The sequence below is a fragment of the Thalassophryne amazonica genome, chromosome 18 (genome assembly GCF_902500255.1).
Source record: "Thalassophryne amazonica chromosome 18, fThaAma1.1, whole genome shotgun sequence".
NCBI classification, from domain to species: domain Eukaryota; kingdom Metazoa; phylum Chordata; class Actinopteri; order Batrachoidiformes; family Batrachoididae; genus Thalassophryne; species Thalassophryne amazonica.
Genome location: NC_047120.1, coordinates 19,797,870 through 19,813,820, shown reverse-complemented (window position 1 = coordinate 19,813,820; position 15,951 = coordinate 19,797,870). Strand labels below are relative to the sequence as shown.

General features: G+C 41.7%; 1 long non-coding RNA gene across 1 annotated transcript; it reads right to left on the bottom strand.

The window, feature by feature from the left end:
* Positions 1-1,070: 1,070 nt before the first annotated feature.
* On the bottom strand, positions 1,071-10,876 carry LOC117531220. The gene is made up of 5 exons (XR_004566567.1): positions 10,469-10,876; positions 10,060-10,325; positions 4,054-4,182; positions 3,771-3,929; positions 1,071-1,122 (listed from the first exon to the last, which is right to left on the bottom strand). It is a non-coding gene; the product is annotated as an uncharacterized LOC117531220 (long non-coding RNA).
* Between the last annotated feature and the right edge of the window lie 5,075 nt (positions 10,877-15,951).

Here is a 15,951-nt window from a genome sequence, read left to right as displayed (position 1 = left end):
TTTTACCACACTCGGAACAGACAAATGCTTTTTGCCCTGTGTGAATTATCATGTGTCTGTTCAGGTGGCTCTTTTGTCCAAATCTTTGACCACACTCAGAACAGACAAATGGTTTTTGCCCTGTATGAATTATCAGGTGTGTGTTTAGGCGGCACTTCAGTCCAAATCTTTTACCACACTCAGAACAGACAAATGCTTTTTGCCCTGTATGAATTATCATGTGTCGGTACAGGCTGGCCTTTTGTCCAAATCTTTTACCACACTCAGAACAGACAAATGCTTTTTGTCCTGTATGAATTATCATGTGTCTGTTCAGGTGGCTCTTTCGTCCAAATCTTTGACCACACTCGGAACAGACAAATGCTTTTTGCCCTGTATGAATTATTATGTGTCGGTACAGGCTGGCCTTTTGTCCAAATGTATGACCACACTCAGAACAGACAAATGGTTTTTGTCCTGCCTGAATTCTGTGTTTTTTCAGAGTGGCCTTCTGTTTCTGTCTTTTACTCTGATCAGAACAGCTAAATGGTTTTCTGCTTGGTTGCCTCTCATTTCGCTGCTTTGAGTTGTTCATGTGACCAGATGTTTTTCCATATTTAGAGCCTTTAATTTGTTTCTCATCAGTGTTGCCTGAATGAATATTGGTATTTTTTCTAGAGTTAAAACTGGACTTAAGTTTTCTGGTCTGTTTCCAGTCATCACTGTCATCAGTCTCACTTCCATAACTGTCTGAACTCCTGCCACTGGTATCTGGTTGTAAATGACTGTTTGGACCTGAGTTGCTGGCTGATTGTGGTCCTCCATCGTTCTCTCCATCAGCTTCTGCTGTCAGTGTCCTGTGTACAGATGAGTTGGCTACAGGCTCAGCCTCTGTGCTCTCATCACTTCGGCTTTGATGAAGCTGTGATGACTCTGGGTTTTCATCATCATTTTCACTCTTCTCAGGGATGGCAGTGAAACCAAACTTGGTGAGATGTGCCTCCTCCAGCTGCTGAAGCTGCTCTTTCTGCTGACTTATACACAGCTTCTCTTCTTCTTTAATGTCCTCCTGGTCACCACTCATATTCCATTCCTGGTGTTCAGTGAGAGTTTCTTCTTTAATCACCAACAATGGCTGCATGTCTTCAAAGAAACAAATGAAGAGTAAATGTTAGAAAAACACATTAAAATAAAGTATTAGAGTAGTGAGTTTAACTTGATGACAGTAAGTTGTAGGGCACCGCAGTCTTGTTTGAACCCTGCATGATATCACGGGATTTGACCACTTATGGGGACTTCCTGTCCCATTGTGCAATATAACACAGCATAACTTCACATGGATAAATGGTGTACTTTTTTATTTTCGGCTGCAATCATCAAAGCAGTTGCGAAAAGTTTTTTTTTTTTCTTTCAGTTGCCAGTGGCGAATAGAAGATGAGGCAAATGGGACACACCATGTTGGGTTTGCGTTAGCCTACACAGGCAACCAGAGTAGCTCCGTTTTCTCGCCTGCAAAACCGCCTGGACACGTTTGAGCTCCGGGTCATAAACACACTGCAACACATATCCACTTTCCCACTGCACTGTCACTTTTTTTTGCATTTTCACTTTGTGTGTAATCTGCCCCAAAACCCAGAGAAAATGCCGTGTTTTTTACCCGAAAGTAGAAAAATGACATCATATGCATCATATTTTACCCCTTTAGTGCCCGACCTCAAACGAGACTGCGGTGTCCAATTGCACTGATGGAACTGATGAAGTGGTCGGGTGAGTCTCAATTCTACCCCTTGGCCCTTCCCCTTACCCCTACCCCTCCGTTTTGCGCGGGCATGAGAGACAGAGGGGTGTCTCGATTCTCTTTTTGGAGCGAGGCGGGGGGTAGGCGAAGGGCTTCAAACCCCTCTGTTTAGAGTGAATCTGGATGCACACTCCGTTGGAGGGGTAGGAGGAGCTTACCGCTGTCTCCGAAAAAACAAACATGGCGCCGAAAGAGCCGCACAAATGAAGCGGCTTTCATTACAAATTACGCTGTTTAGAAAGTTATAATTTGCCAAAAAACTTTACAGGCAGTTGTCTATGACAGCAACATGTATGCTGCTGGATGCATGTTGCGTATATCGTCGTTCTCAGGAATATCGTAACTTCGCTCGTGTGCTGAGGCGCTATAATGCATATACACTCAAACGCTACGATAAGACACTTTCATATCTCACAATGGAGAAAATCATGATAAAGGATAAGCACGTTAATTTGTATGGTCATAAATCTTTGTATAATATCAATCCCTGCTGTTGGATTTCAAGATCTGTAATGTGTGTATTTTGTAAACAAACGGAGCTCTGAGCGCACTCGTCTCCGAATAAGCTTTCAGGCAGAAAATGAGAAGTTTCATCAGTGGGAATAAGTTGGAAACTATATATACACACACACACACACACATATGTGTGTAACACATAACCTGACGTCCTAATAGACTGATATTATTTGTCAAGGACATTTCTAAAGGAAATGCTTTAAATACAGTAGTATGTAAAAGTCTGGGCACCCCTGATGATTTCCATGATTTTCCTTTATAAATCATTGGTTGTTTGGATTTGCAATTTCAGTTAAATATACCATATAGCAGATGAACACACTGATATTTGAAAAGTGACATGAAGTTTCTCATATTTACAGAAGGTGTGCAATAATTATTTAAACAAAATTAGGCAGGTGCATAAATTTGGGCACCCCAACAGAGAAAACAAACAAACAAACAAAAAAAAACCCATCAATATTTAGTAGATCCTTCTTTTTCAGAAATAACAGCCTCTATAGCTTCAAATGAGAGTCTGGATTTTGGCTGAAGGTATTTTGTACCATTCTTCTTTACAAAACATCTCCAGTTCAGTCAGGTTTGTTGGTTTCCGAGCATGGACGGGCCGCTTAAAATCACACCACAGATTTTCAATTATTCAGGTCTGGGGACTGAGATGGCCATTCCAGAACACTGTACTTGTTCCTCTGCATGAGTACCTCAGTAGATTTTGAGCAGTGTTTAGGGTCGTTGTCTTGTTGAAAGATCCAGCCCTGGTGCAACTTCCATTTCCTCACTATGTTCCTCACAGTGGAAACCATGATGGTGAACAATCGTTTTCAGGTCATTTGAGAATTGTTTAGAGGCTCCCATGTTACCACTCATTAGAAGAGATGCAAAGAAGAGAAACATTTGCAAATGGCCACCTTAAATACCCTTTCTCATGATTGGATTCACCTGTGTAAGGAGGTCAAGGGTCAATGAGCTTACCAAACCAATAGTGGGTTCCAATAATTAGTGTTAAATGTATTCAAATCAATAAAATGACAAGGGTGTTCAAATTTATGCACCTGCCTAATTTTGTTTCAATAATTATTGCATATTTTCTGTAAATATTGGAAACTTCATTTCACTTTTCAAATGTCAGTGTGTTCATCTGCTATATGACATATTTAATTGAAACTGGAATGTTCCAAACTGGAGTTCTTTGAGCATTCATCAACTTTCCCAGTCTTTTGTTGCCACTGTCCCAGTTTTTTGAAACATGTTGCAGGCATCCATTTCAAAATGAGCAAATATTTGCACAAAAACAATAAAGTTTATCAGTTTGAACATTAAATATATTGTCTTTATGGTGTATTCAATTGAATATAGGTTGAAGAGGATTTGCAAATCATTGTATTCTGTTTTTATTTACATTTCACGCAATGTCCCAACTTCATTGGAATTGGGGTTGTATCAAGTATCAGTAACAAACAAAGCTTAGTGAACAAACCTGTTCTGTAGAAGAGATTTGGTGGATTATAAACAGCATCCAGCCCTTTACCTCTTCTGTCTTCTTTTTTTAAATGGCACATTTCTTCCCCCTGATCTGCGATCATTCCTTCATCAGCAGGTGTTAGCTGTAGTTTCAACATGTCCCTCAGCTGCTGGACTTCAGACATGTTTGAAGAAAGACGAAAGCACACAAAAGAAAGAGAGAGTCAATGACCAAGTGGAGGAAAGACTATAAACAGGCCGATTTAATCATCTGCTGCTGCTCTGCTGCCCAGACTAACCAATCGCAAGTGTGAGACAACACCAAAATGTCCCTGTGCCGGGACAGACGTCCTAAAGCAGGAGACACCAACCCTGATCCCAGACAACACCTGACGTGTACGTTTTCCTTACGTACCTGCTGCAACCAGCTGATGAGAGAGAGAGAGAGATGATGATATTAATGTCCATAACATTTAAATCAAACTACGAGGTCTGTCAGAAAAGTATCGGACCTTTTTATTTTTTTTCAAAAACCATATGGAGTTGAATCACGTGTGATTGCATCAGCCAAGCTTGAACCTTCGTGCGCATGCGTGAGTTTTTTCACGCCTGTCGGTTGCGTCATTTGCCTGTGAGCAGGCTTTGTGTGAGCAGTGGTCCACCCCTCTCGTCGGATTTTTATTGCGAATAAATGTCTGAACGATTTGGAGCTTTGCTGCATCAATTTTTTCCAGAAACTGTGAGAGACCTCTAGGTGGACACCATTCGGAAAATTCTGTTGGCTTTCAGGGACGATTTTATGTGGATTACACAGATTAAGGAGTGCTCCAGCCGGTTTAAAGACCACCCACAGCTGCTGAGAGTGCACCGCGCTCCCAGTGCCGATCGACAGGCAGAGTCAACCAGATCATTTCCAACGTGAAGGCTTTGTTGATCCGGGACGTCGTCTGACTTCCACAAAAAAAGGTAGAAGGCGTGGACATCAGCACTTTTTCGGCACATTCCACTGTTAAAGGAGTTTTTTTTTTCATGGAAAGAAAAGCAGACGGAAGCGCCACCGTGCCGTTCATGGCGCGGCACAAAACCACCTCTGTGTTGGTCTCACAGGACGGCTTTCAGACGGCTGTCGGTGGGTTTTCAGTCGTGTGACTAACCGAGAAATTGTGGATGAGCTGGACATGCCCCAACATGTCCTGTGAGGCTTCATCATGGCGTTGCTTTGCGCCATCCGGCTCCACCACGACGCGTGAAATTCCTCTGCTCCTCTTTCCATAACAAAAACTCCTGTAACAGTGGAATGTGCCGTTCATTTCCAAACTGGACGCTGTGTTTTATCCAGGACGTCCTCTGACTAGCACAGGAATTGCGGAAGACGTGGACATCAGCACTTTTTTGGCACATTGAGACAGACGTGCGGAGGAATTCCACGCGTCGAGGTGGAGCCGCATGGCGCAAAGCAATGCCGTGATGAAGCCTCACAGGACATGTTCTGGCATGTCCAGGCTCATCCACAATTTCTTGGTTAGTCACACGACTGAAAACCCACCGACAGCCGTCTGAAAGCCATCTCAAAGCCGTCCTGTGAGACCAGCACGGAGGTGGTTTTGTCCCGCGCCATGAACGGCATGGTGGCGCATCCGTCCGCTTTTCTTTCCATGAAAAAAACTCCTTTAACAGTGGAATGTGTCGAAAAAGTGCTGATGTCCATGCCTTCTGCCTTTTTTTGTGGAAGTCAGACGACGTCCCGGATCAACAAAGCCTTCACGTTGGAAATGATCTGGTTGATTCAGCCTGTCGATCAGCGCTCGGAGCGCAGCGCGCTCTCAGCAGCTGTGGGCGGTCTTTAAACCGGCTGGAGCACTCCTTAATCTGTTTAATCCCCATAAAATCGTCCCTGAAAGCCAAAAGAATTTTCCGAATGGTGTCCACCTGGAGGTCTCTCACAGTTTCTGGAAAAAATTGATGCAGCAAAGCTCCAAATCATTCAGACATTTATTCGCAATAAAAATCCGACGAGAGGGGTGGACCACTGCTCACACAAAGCCTGCTCACAGGCAAATGACGCAACCGACAGGCGTGAAAAAACTCACGCATGCGCACGAAGGTTCAAGCTTGGCTGATGCAATCGCACGTGATTCAAATCCATATGGTTTTTGAAAAAAATAAAAAGGTCTGATACTTTTCTGACAGACCTCGTAAGATGGAGTTAAAATAAGTGTTCTGAACTTACACAGTCAGTGATCAGGAAGACAATGAGACATTGTCCCCATTTTGTGGCAAAGTAATGGGACAACTTCCTTTCCAATAAGACATTGTAAATGCTTCCAAATTCAAATGTTTTAGAAGATGTACGAGGTCTGTTAGAAAAGTATCTGACCTTTTTATTTTTTTTCAAAAAACCATATGGATTTGAATCACGTGTGATTGCATCAGACAAGGTTGAACCTTCGTGCGCATGCGTGAGTTTTTTCACGTCTGTCGGTTGCGTCATTCGCCTGTGAGCAGGCTTTGTGTGAGCACTGGTCCACCCCTCTCGTCGTTTTTTATTGCGAATAAATGTCTGAACGATTTGGAGCTTTGCTGCATCAATTTTTTCTAGAAACTGTGAGAGACCTCCAGGTGGACACCGTTCGGAAAATTAATATGGCTTGCAGCGCGCTCCCAGCGCCGATCGACAGGCTCAGACCCCACTGAGACAACCAGATCATTTCCAACGTGAAGGCTTTGTTGATCCGGGACCTCGTCTGACTTTCACAAAAAGGCAGAAGTCGTGGACATCAGCACTTTTCGGCACATTCCACTGTTACAGGAGTTTTTTCATGGAAAGAAAAGCGGAGGGATGCGCCACGGAGCCGTTCATTACGCGGCACAAAACCATCTCCGTGTTGGTCTCACAGGACGGCTTTCAGGTGGATTTTGAAAAAAATAAAATGGTCAGATACTTTTCTAACAGACCTTGTAAAAGTCTGATTTCATATTCCTCATCTCCAGGGATTAAAATGGTGAAAACTGAAAAAAAAGATGAAAATCCAAAATTACTAGCGGGGATTTTGAATTCTAGAAGCTCTGAGATGCAATCTGGGCTGTTCCAGACAATAAATTGCAGTGAGTACAGCATACATTTTGGTGAGAAGAAGAAAAAAAAAAAATCCTTCTTCAAAATCACTCCTCTCGTAGTTTTCTCACAAGAATTTACAAATATTTATTTTCAACATAAAGTAACAGAAACTAATCACACCTGTAAAGTAACACACAACCACTTTCCTTCACCTCATCTCATCTTCAATCACTTATCCGGTGTCGCAGACCGAACGGTCCCCCCCTAAAAATTGGTCCACCTGCCTTTCCTGCGCATGCGTCATTTGCAACCACAGCAGCTTGTCTGACACAGAGTCTCTTCGCCCGAAGCGATCAAATGGATTAATGGGATTATTAACCCTCAGATGACAAGATAAAACCTCTTAAATGATTCTAAAGTTTGTTTTAAACAGAAACTTGGCAAAACTCTGTGATGCTTTGAAATAAATTAATTGAATTAACTTATCAACTAGCCGCTCGTGTAGCCACGGCGCCCTGATCGCTTCCTCTGCTTTGATGATGAAATAATGCTGAATTTATGTGGAAATGATTGTTGTACAAAAGCTTCAGATATCTGTCACAGAGAGATGATGACTGGAGTACAGTTTTAAGCTGCACTTGTGATAATTGGTGAACCGCACCTGATAACACTGAGCAATGAAGGCAGGCGGACGGATTTTTAGGGGGGGCTGTTCGGTCTGCGACACCGGGATCAGGTCATGGGGGAAACGGCTCTAGCGGGGGACCCCAGACTTCCCTTTCCTGGGCCACATTGACTAGGGATATGGACAAGTAGGCCAGTGGCTCGATTAGGTTCTGCCTAATTGCATGTGACCGCATTTCCGGGAGCTGCACAGGGAGTTCCCTGCAATTCTTGTTGCTATTGGAGGGACATCCTGGTCTATTTTTAGGTCAATGACATAGAGGAATTACCCAGCTCCCACCTCATACTCGAATTTTTGTCACAGGCAATCGGATAGAGAAGTTACCTGATTTCTTGATTTTGCTTCATCAAAGTCACTTAAATTGTACCAGAAGAAAGAAAAGGGATTAAAAATCAATGTATAGGAAATAAAGAGTGAGTACTTCTCTTCATTTTTGCAGAATTTCAGAAAAATTGTCCGTTTCACAAAGATTCTGGTCGATCACCAATATCCAGTGACTGCCAGTGTTGAGATGATATACCATTTAAAATGAAAGAGAATGAAGGAGAGGAAGTAATCCATCATTCCTGAAAATTTCATGGAGATAGCTTGATATTAAGGAAGTTATGGGACAAAATATGAAGGAAAAAGTCCAACTCAGTCACAAAGGCCCCATCGAAAGTAAGCTTGATTCCCAGCACAAAAACACCCATAGCTTCCTTAATACTTAAACTAGACCTGCATTGAAATAAATGCAGTCAGATCTTTGGACCAAAAAATGACATATTTACACATAAGATCCTTCTGAATGTAGTAAAGTAAATCTGCAAGCCCAGATCTGTCATTCAACGGAGAACTCTTCATTTAAAAATGACAAATTTACAGCTAAAATTTAGCCCTCCGCAAAACTGTCATCACATCCGGGACGCTACCGAGACGTCACAGAGAAGACCCTATCCCAGCATGCATTGTGCGCGCCAACTGTAATTTGTGGATTTACGTCAGTTTGCATCTGCACCTTTTTCTTGTCTTATACATTAGGATCTACTTTTTTTTAAAACTTCATATTGTCTTGCGGCACGTTTGGTGACTACACATTTCTTTTATTTGTGCTTGAAAATTATTTTGGGGGACTTTTTCATACGCCCGTTTGATAGAGTGGTGTCGCATTGAAAATCTACTGTCTTTCGCCTCAGGTGTTACTGTCGCGGGGTACGGAGGCGGGACCCGCAAAGAATTCAAGTCATTAAAAAGATATAAATCTCTCTCTGTGTATAACAGTAACATTACTAACAGATAAAATCAATTTCAATGCGGGATAGGACTGAAGGCGCGAGCGCTCCGTCTTCTGCCGGACGTCACTGCAATGTCCTGGATGTACAAACAGGGCCAAATTTTAGCTGCAAATTTGTCATTTTTAAACGAAGATTTCTCCGCTGAATTACAAATTTGGGCTTGCAGATTTACTTTACTGCATTCATAAGGGTCTTATAAATACATATCAGCTATTTCTTTCTGAGATCTGACCACATTTATTTCAGTGCAGGTCTACTTTAAGATAAGCACATGATTTTGGCGTCACCTTAAAGGGTTTTTTGTGTTCTTTCTAAATTCACAGTCAGATTTTATATTAGTATGGGATAGAATTTTTATACATGTCCCTACATTGATGACCTCTGACTGTAGGAGCCCAAGGCATTCTGAGGCCAGTGTGGAGATATAATCTCTCCACCTAGCCCTCGGTCTTCCGCAGGGTACTTCAACCTACTTCTAAATTTTTCGACCTATTATCTAAAGATACGATCAGTTTGGCCAACGTGCGTATGACCTAAATATGGCGTCTGCTGCTATGCAGGTATCAGCAGCTGCTGGTTTGCGAGACTTTCCAGGCAGTAGTGCTAAGTTCGCACTTTGAGGAATGAGTTTCTTTTGTTGGCAAATGGGAATCTCCCCAATTGATGACGCAGATGACAACCCGCCCTGCAACCTTGTGTTCAAACGGTATTCCTATGACGAGTAGACGTTAGGAAATTCCGTGAAAAATTCAATTGAAAAATTGCGTTGAAAACATTTGCTTGTAAAGGTGAATAAGATCGGTTTTCAAATAATATAGAACATATAATTCATGTGATTATGTACTGTTCTGTGATGTTTGGTGGCAATTGAAGCGTGCGCATGCATACTTTCATAATCCGCAACACTGATGTCAAGACGGCAGGACGACAGACATAGCGAAATAGACTATTTTTATTTTTTAGCTTGGAAACTACTGTCAGAAAACAGTGTTTATATGGCAGATCGTTGCAACTCACATTTAAATGAGATCCTAATTACATTTGACAGAGTACCATCATTTTGAAAAGTAAACAATGAGACACCGCTCACAGCTTTCTGGTGTTTTTTCCCTTAAGCACACAGACGAAAATTACCAAGATCTTCTGACCTTCACATGCTCATACCTTTCTTCATATGTGACATAGAACAATTATTTAAACACCATTCTGAAGGTCCGTATAAGCTCTTTCCAACCACACCATTTCTGTTACAACTCCTTTAACTTTCCTATTTTTATCACGTACCTACCTCTGGTCTTGTCTTTACGTCTTTGAAAAGTGGATGGACACCATACGATGCTGTCAGATTTGCAACACTCAATGGCGTTGGGAATGTGTGGTCAGAGAGTAGACATGGAGACGCAGGAACAGTTCAGAGTCTTTATATGCAGATTTGTTGCCTAAGAGATGAACTTTAATAGCTCAGCTTAACATGCAGGGAGCACAGGAGTTGGAATAAAACGTCCATAATCGATTGAATGGTCTGAATTAATAGTTTGGATGAATTAATGGTTTCTGCAAGACAGAAATACAAATAGAACAATGTGATTTTCATTACAAATCCTAAACACATGGTGCTTATTAATATAGTAATATCAGAGAAACACCAATAGCTGTAGTACTATATAACACACATAACAGTAGCTGACTGAACTTACTGAATAAGCAGACATCGTCTAAGCAGACCACATAGTGGCTAGTTAGCTAGCCCTTAGCTAATAATACAATAATGCCAAGTAACTTAACATATCCCCAAGCAACATCCATTCCCAGTAAAACAGAAAAAACTCTGCAAATAACACCCATCTTCTCGAAGGAATTCTACTTTAAAAGCAGCGTTTTCAGCTAACACGACCGAAGCTAACACCGCATTGGGGCTGCCTAAGTCGATGCCTGACCAAAATAACATAACACAACGGATTTGCACGGATCTAAAAAATGACACAGGTGTTATTTTTACCCGGTTCTTTTATGCAAGATTCTGCCCCTTAACAAAAACCAAACCATTGTATTCCTCATTTTGAATTTAATAAAAGTCACGTTAAAAACCAGGCCTGGGACCCTCACAGATAGTGTCCATCTTGTGAAAGGGCCCTAAAATCTTCTTCTGTGACTTTTATTGGCGGCTTGCAATCGCAGTGCACTACCGCCATCTACTGGACTGAGGTGTGATCACTTTGGGATGGCAATGGACGGCTAAACAAAACTTTTAAAAAAAGAACAAAAACAAAACAAAATAAGCAAACAAAACTAAAGTCTCCTCGCAAGTTGAGTTCTTTTCAGAAAATCTATAACTGCTTTGGCTGTGGACTGAGCACCAAGTAAACTAAGTAAGTGGCGTGAAATGAAGTTCTTCTTTACCCTCTTAACTTCCTCTCTCTCTGCAGAGTACTGGCTACATGTCAGGAGTACATTCTGTACTGTTTCTGCCTCTCCGCTGTACGGACACATCCCTGTCTCATGCTTCCCTATTGTGTGTAGACCGCTGTTCAGTACCATGTGGCCTATTCTTAACCTGGTGAACCAGGTGTCCTACTGGCGTGTGAATGAACTGACTCTTAGCCGTTACCATTTGTTGAATACTGCATAGATGCCTGCCTTTCTCCCCCTTATCCCATTTGTCTTGCCAAAGCTTCTGAGTACCGTCTTTGATTATTGCTTTGAATTCTGACTTACTAAGTGGGACCGGTACCTCTACTCTGTCTGCCTTAAGTGCCTGTTTTGGCAACTTGTCTGCCTTCTCATTGCCCTCAATGACGGTATGAGCTGGAACCCAAGTGAAATGTAAAATGAGTTTTAACGGAGTCAATCGAAAAATCAACTAAAGAACTTCATCTAGAAGATCCTGTCTACATGCAGAATTCCCAGTTTGGATGCTGATTAAAGAGGACATAGAATCTGTACAAATCACAGACTGAGATGGCTTAACCCCAGCCACTGTAGCACCATAATAATGGCCATTATTTCTGCAGAGAATATTGAGAGGTGATCTGAGGTCCTTTTCTGAATCGAAATATATTTTGGAATGTAAACAGCCAACCCTGTTTTACCTGATGGGTCTTTGGATGCATCTGTGTATACTGTGTACTGTACCATATCATCATACAAGATATCTAAATGCTGTTGAACAGAAGAGGTTGCCTTGGCTATGTTTTAGTCTCTATGTTGATTATAGGTGAGCAGAAGAACCAAGGTGGAATTGCGCTGAAGTTGAAGTTTTGTTGCATGGTATTGTACTGATTCCCATATCATCCGCCTCTTTATTGCTGTTCCATCCAAAACTATAAGTCACAGTTCGCCCATATTCCCAGCAGTCCTCTAACACCTGCTTTGCAGGATGTATAGCCTCATGCCTTTGTAAACTGACCCAGTACGCTAGTGAGAGTTTCAACCTTCGAAGACTTAAAGGCATCTCCCCTACCTCTACTTGGAGTCATGGACCTGACGATGTTCTGAAGGCTCCACAACACAGCCGGAGAGCTTTGGCCTATACCCTGTTCAGTCTATCTAACGTGGTTTTCGCTGCTGACTTATATATATACTCAACAAAAATATAAACGCAACACTTTTGTTTTTGCTCCCATTTTGTATGAGATGAACTCAAAGATCTAAAACTTTTTCCACATACACAATATCACCATTTCCCTCAAATATTGTTCACAAACCAGTCTAAATCTGTGATAGTGAGCACTTCTCCTTTGCTGAGATAATCCATCCCACCTCACAGGTGTGCCATACCAAGATGCTGATTAGACACCATGATTAGTGCACAGGTGTGCCTTAGACTGCCCACAATAAAAGGCCACTCTGAAAGGTGCAGTTTTAAAACACAGCACAATGCCACAGATGTCGCAAGATTTGAGGGAGCGTGCAATTGGCATGCTGACAGCAGGAATGTCAACCAGAGCTGTTGCTCGTGTATTGAATGTTCATTTCTCTACCATAAGCTGTCTCCAAAGGCGTTTCAGAGAATTTGGCAGTACATCCAACCAGCCTCACAACTGCAGAACACGTGTAACACCACAGGACCACACCAGCCCAGGACCTCCACATCCAGCATGTTCACCTCCAAGATCGTCTGAGACCAGCCACTCGGACAACTGCTAAAACAATCGGTTTGCATAACCAAAGAATTTTTGCACAAACTGTCAGAAACCGTCTCAGGGAAGCTCATCTGCATGCTCGTCGTTCTCATCGGGGTCTCGACCTCACTCCAGTTCGTCGTCGCAACTTCGCACAGCCATTGAAGAGGAGTGGACCAACATTCCACAGGCCACAATTGACAACCTGATCAACTCTATGCGAAGGAGATGTGTTGCACTGCATGAGGCAAATGGTGGTCACACCAGATACTGACTGGTATCCCCCCCCCAATAAAACAAAACTGCACCTTTCAGAGTGGCCTTTTATTGTGGGCAGTCTAAGGCACACCTGTGCACTAATCATGGTGTCTAATCAGCATCTTGATATGGCACACCTGTGAGGTGGGATGAATTATCTCAGCAAAGGAGAAGTGCTCACTATCACAGATTTAGACTGGTTTGTGAACAATATTTGAGGGAAATGGTGATATTGTGTATGTGGAAAAAGTTTTAGATCTTTGAGTTCATCTCATACAAAATGGGAGCAAAACCAGAAGTGTTGCGTTTATATTTTTGTTGAGTATACATCCATAATCAAGAATTGACCGGATTATAGCAGTGTAAATTTGTTTTAACGAAGAACCAGATGCCCCCCAGCTGTACCCTGACAGACACCTCAACAGATTGATTGCTTTTTTTGCACTTGTCTGAGTTTTAAAAATGAACTTGCTATCCAATCACACACCAAGATATCTTAGTTCCTTAACCTGTTTAAGAGGCTGTCTATTGCAGGGTTCACCCTTTTCTTAGTAAAACAGATAAATTGAGTTTTTACCACAGATAGGTGAAATCCCCAGTCAAAAGACCATTTTTCAACCTGGCTTATTGCCATTTGCATCCTTTTCTGCAGGTTATCAATATTATGGCCCTTAACCCACAGTGCCCCATCATCAGCATATAACACTCTGTTAATCCACTGATTCACCCCTCGAAAAACATCATTAATCATTATATTGAACAAAATTGGACTACATTGTCATGCTTCTGTCCTATTTGGGTTCCTGTCTTTGTTTCCTTTTCTTTTCCTTCAGTTTAGCGCATTCTTGACTTTGTTTTTGTTTGCTTGGCCGCTTGTTTATTTTCTTGTCTGTTTCTGATTATTCATGTTTATGTATTATTCTGTGTTCCTGGTCTTGGTTCTCATGTATTGCATTTTTGGTTTAGTCATTCATTGCTTTTCTTTGTTACTAGTTTCATTCTTGGTCATCTTTTATTTTATTAGTCATGTATATTACTTTAGCTTTTCACATTCTTTACATCATGCTTAGTCACAGGTTTTGCTTATTTTTCATCTTCAGTGTTTAGTATTTGATTATGTTCTTTGTGATTGATTTCTTATTAGTACTGTGGCAAACAGTGTGGAAGAATGAGATACTGGAGCTTTAGCTGCACTCTGCCACTAGGAAGTGCTGTTTTATTTTTCAACTCACAACATGGAAATAGAGGAAAACATCAAACGTAATACACTTTTTGCTTATGGTGAGAACAGAACATTTAACTAAACTTGACTAACCTAACTGGGCAATTGAACACACTAAATCAATAACTCCAACCACACTATTAAACAAACTATGAAAGACAAAAACAGTGCTTTAAAACCCCCAAACCCCGTACTCCCATGATGCTCTGCGGCATTACAGTGCTCAGATTCAGCGACCAGCCTGGTGATCGCTACAGTATTTTGTATTGTCACTGCATTTATTTCTATATTTTATTCAGTGTCAGCTCGATCCCAATCTGTGTTTATTTTTTTTGATCTCCTGGTTTTCCACTTTGCTTAGTCACATTATCTCATGGTTTTTTCCCCTTTTGCTTTGCTCACGTTTATTATTTTCTGCCTTAAGCACATCTCATTTTTCTCTGTTGATTTTTCCAATCACTTAGTTCTTTTGGTTTGCTTGCATTGCATTTTCTTCATTCATTCTTTTGCACCTGTTCCTCATCTGCCAGCCACGCCCCCCTTTCCAGATCCTTTGTCCTCATGTGCACCTTGTTTTCCTGTCACCGCCTTCTTTATTTAAACTGCGTCTGTTCATTCTCTCACTGCTCGTTTGTCGATGATGCTCATCACTTACCAGTGCTTTGTCTCGTTTTGTTTTTTGCTCTTGCCGTGTTTTGATTCTGCTCTGTTTACCGGACCCTGTTTTTACCTCAACTCTGAAAACCCAGTTTGCTCGTGTACTGACCCTGCTAGTTTTTGACCACGTCTTCTGTCTCGTCCTTGTCTGGTAGTTTTGCTCCGCGGACTGTCTTCCTGTTGCCGAACCCCTGCCTGTAATAAAGACCATCCTTTTTACACATGTCCTGTTTGAGAGCCTTCATTTGTGTCCAGCCTCTGTCTGTGCCTCACCTCCGCTCAGCCTGACATACATACACTTCCCTGTGGGGTGCCATTCTCTATTGCATAAGTGTTTGAAGTCTCTGACCCCACCATGACCTCTATGGTTCTACCCATTAAAAAATCTTTAATCCTGTTAAACATTTTGCCACTGTCCATTTTATTCAACTTAGCTAATTAAAAGTCCTTCTTTCCATAACATAAGCTTTGTCTATATCAAAAAAGGTTGCCAAAACAGATTATTTGTTGACTTGTGCTTTACGTACCTCGTTCCTTAGGCAAACTACAGGATCCATAGCAATTTGTCATTTATGGAACCCACTCTGGTAAGGCGTGAGCAACCTTCTGCTTTCCTGCTCGTACACTAACCTCTTTTTAACCATCCTCTCCATCAGTTTGCATAGGTTAGACGTCAGTTATGGTTCTGTAGCTTTTGACATTTGTCTCATCTTGGCATGGTTTCCCTACAGGAACTATTACAGAATGTTTCCACCCACAGGGCAGCCTTCCTTGCTCCCAAATTTTGTTATAGAAAATCAGAATCACATTTTTTGCCTCATCAGATAACTCTAATCATTTTATAACAAATCTCATCTTTCCCTGGAGAAATATTCTTAACACCTATCAGTGCTCTCTTTAATTCAAACGTAAAATCTGTATC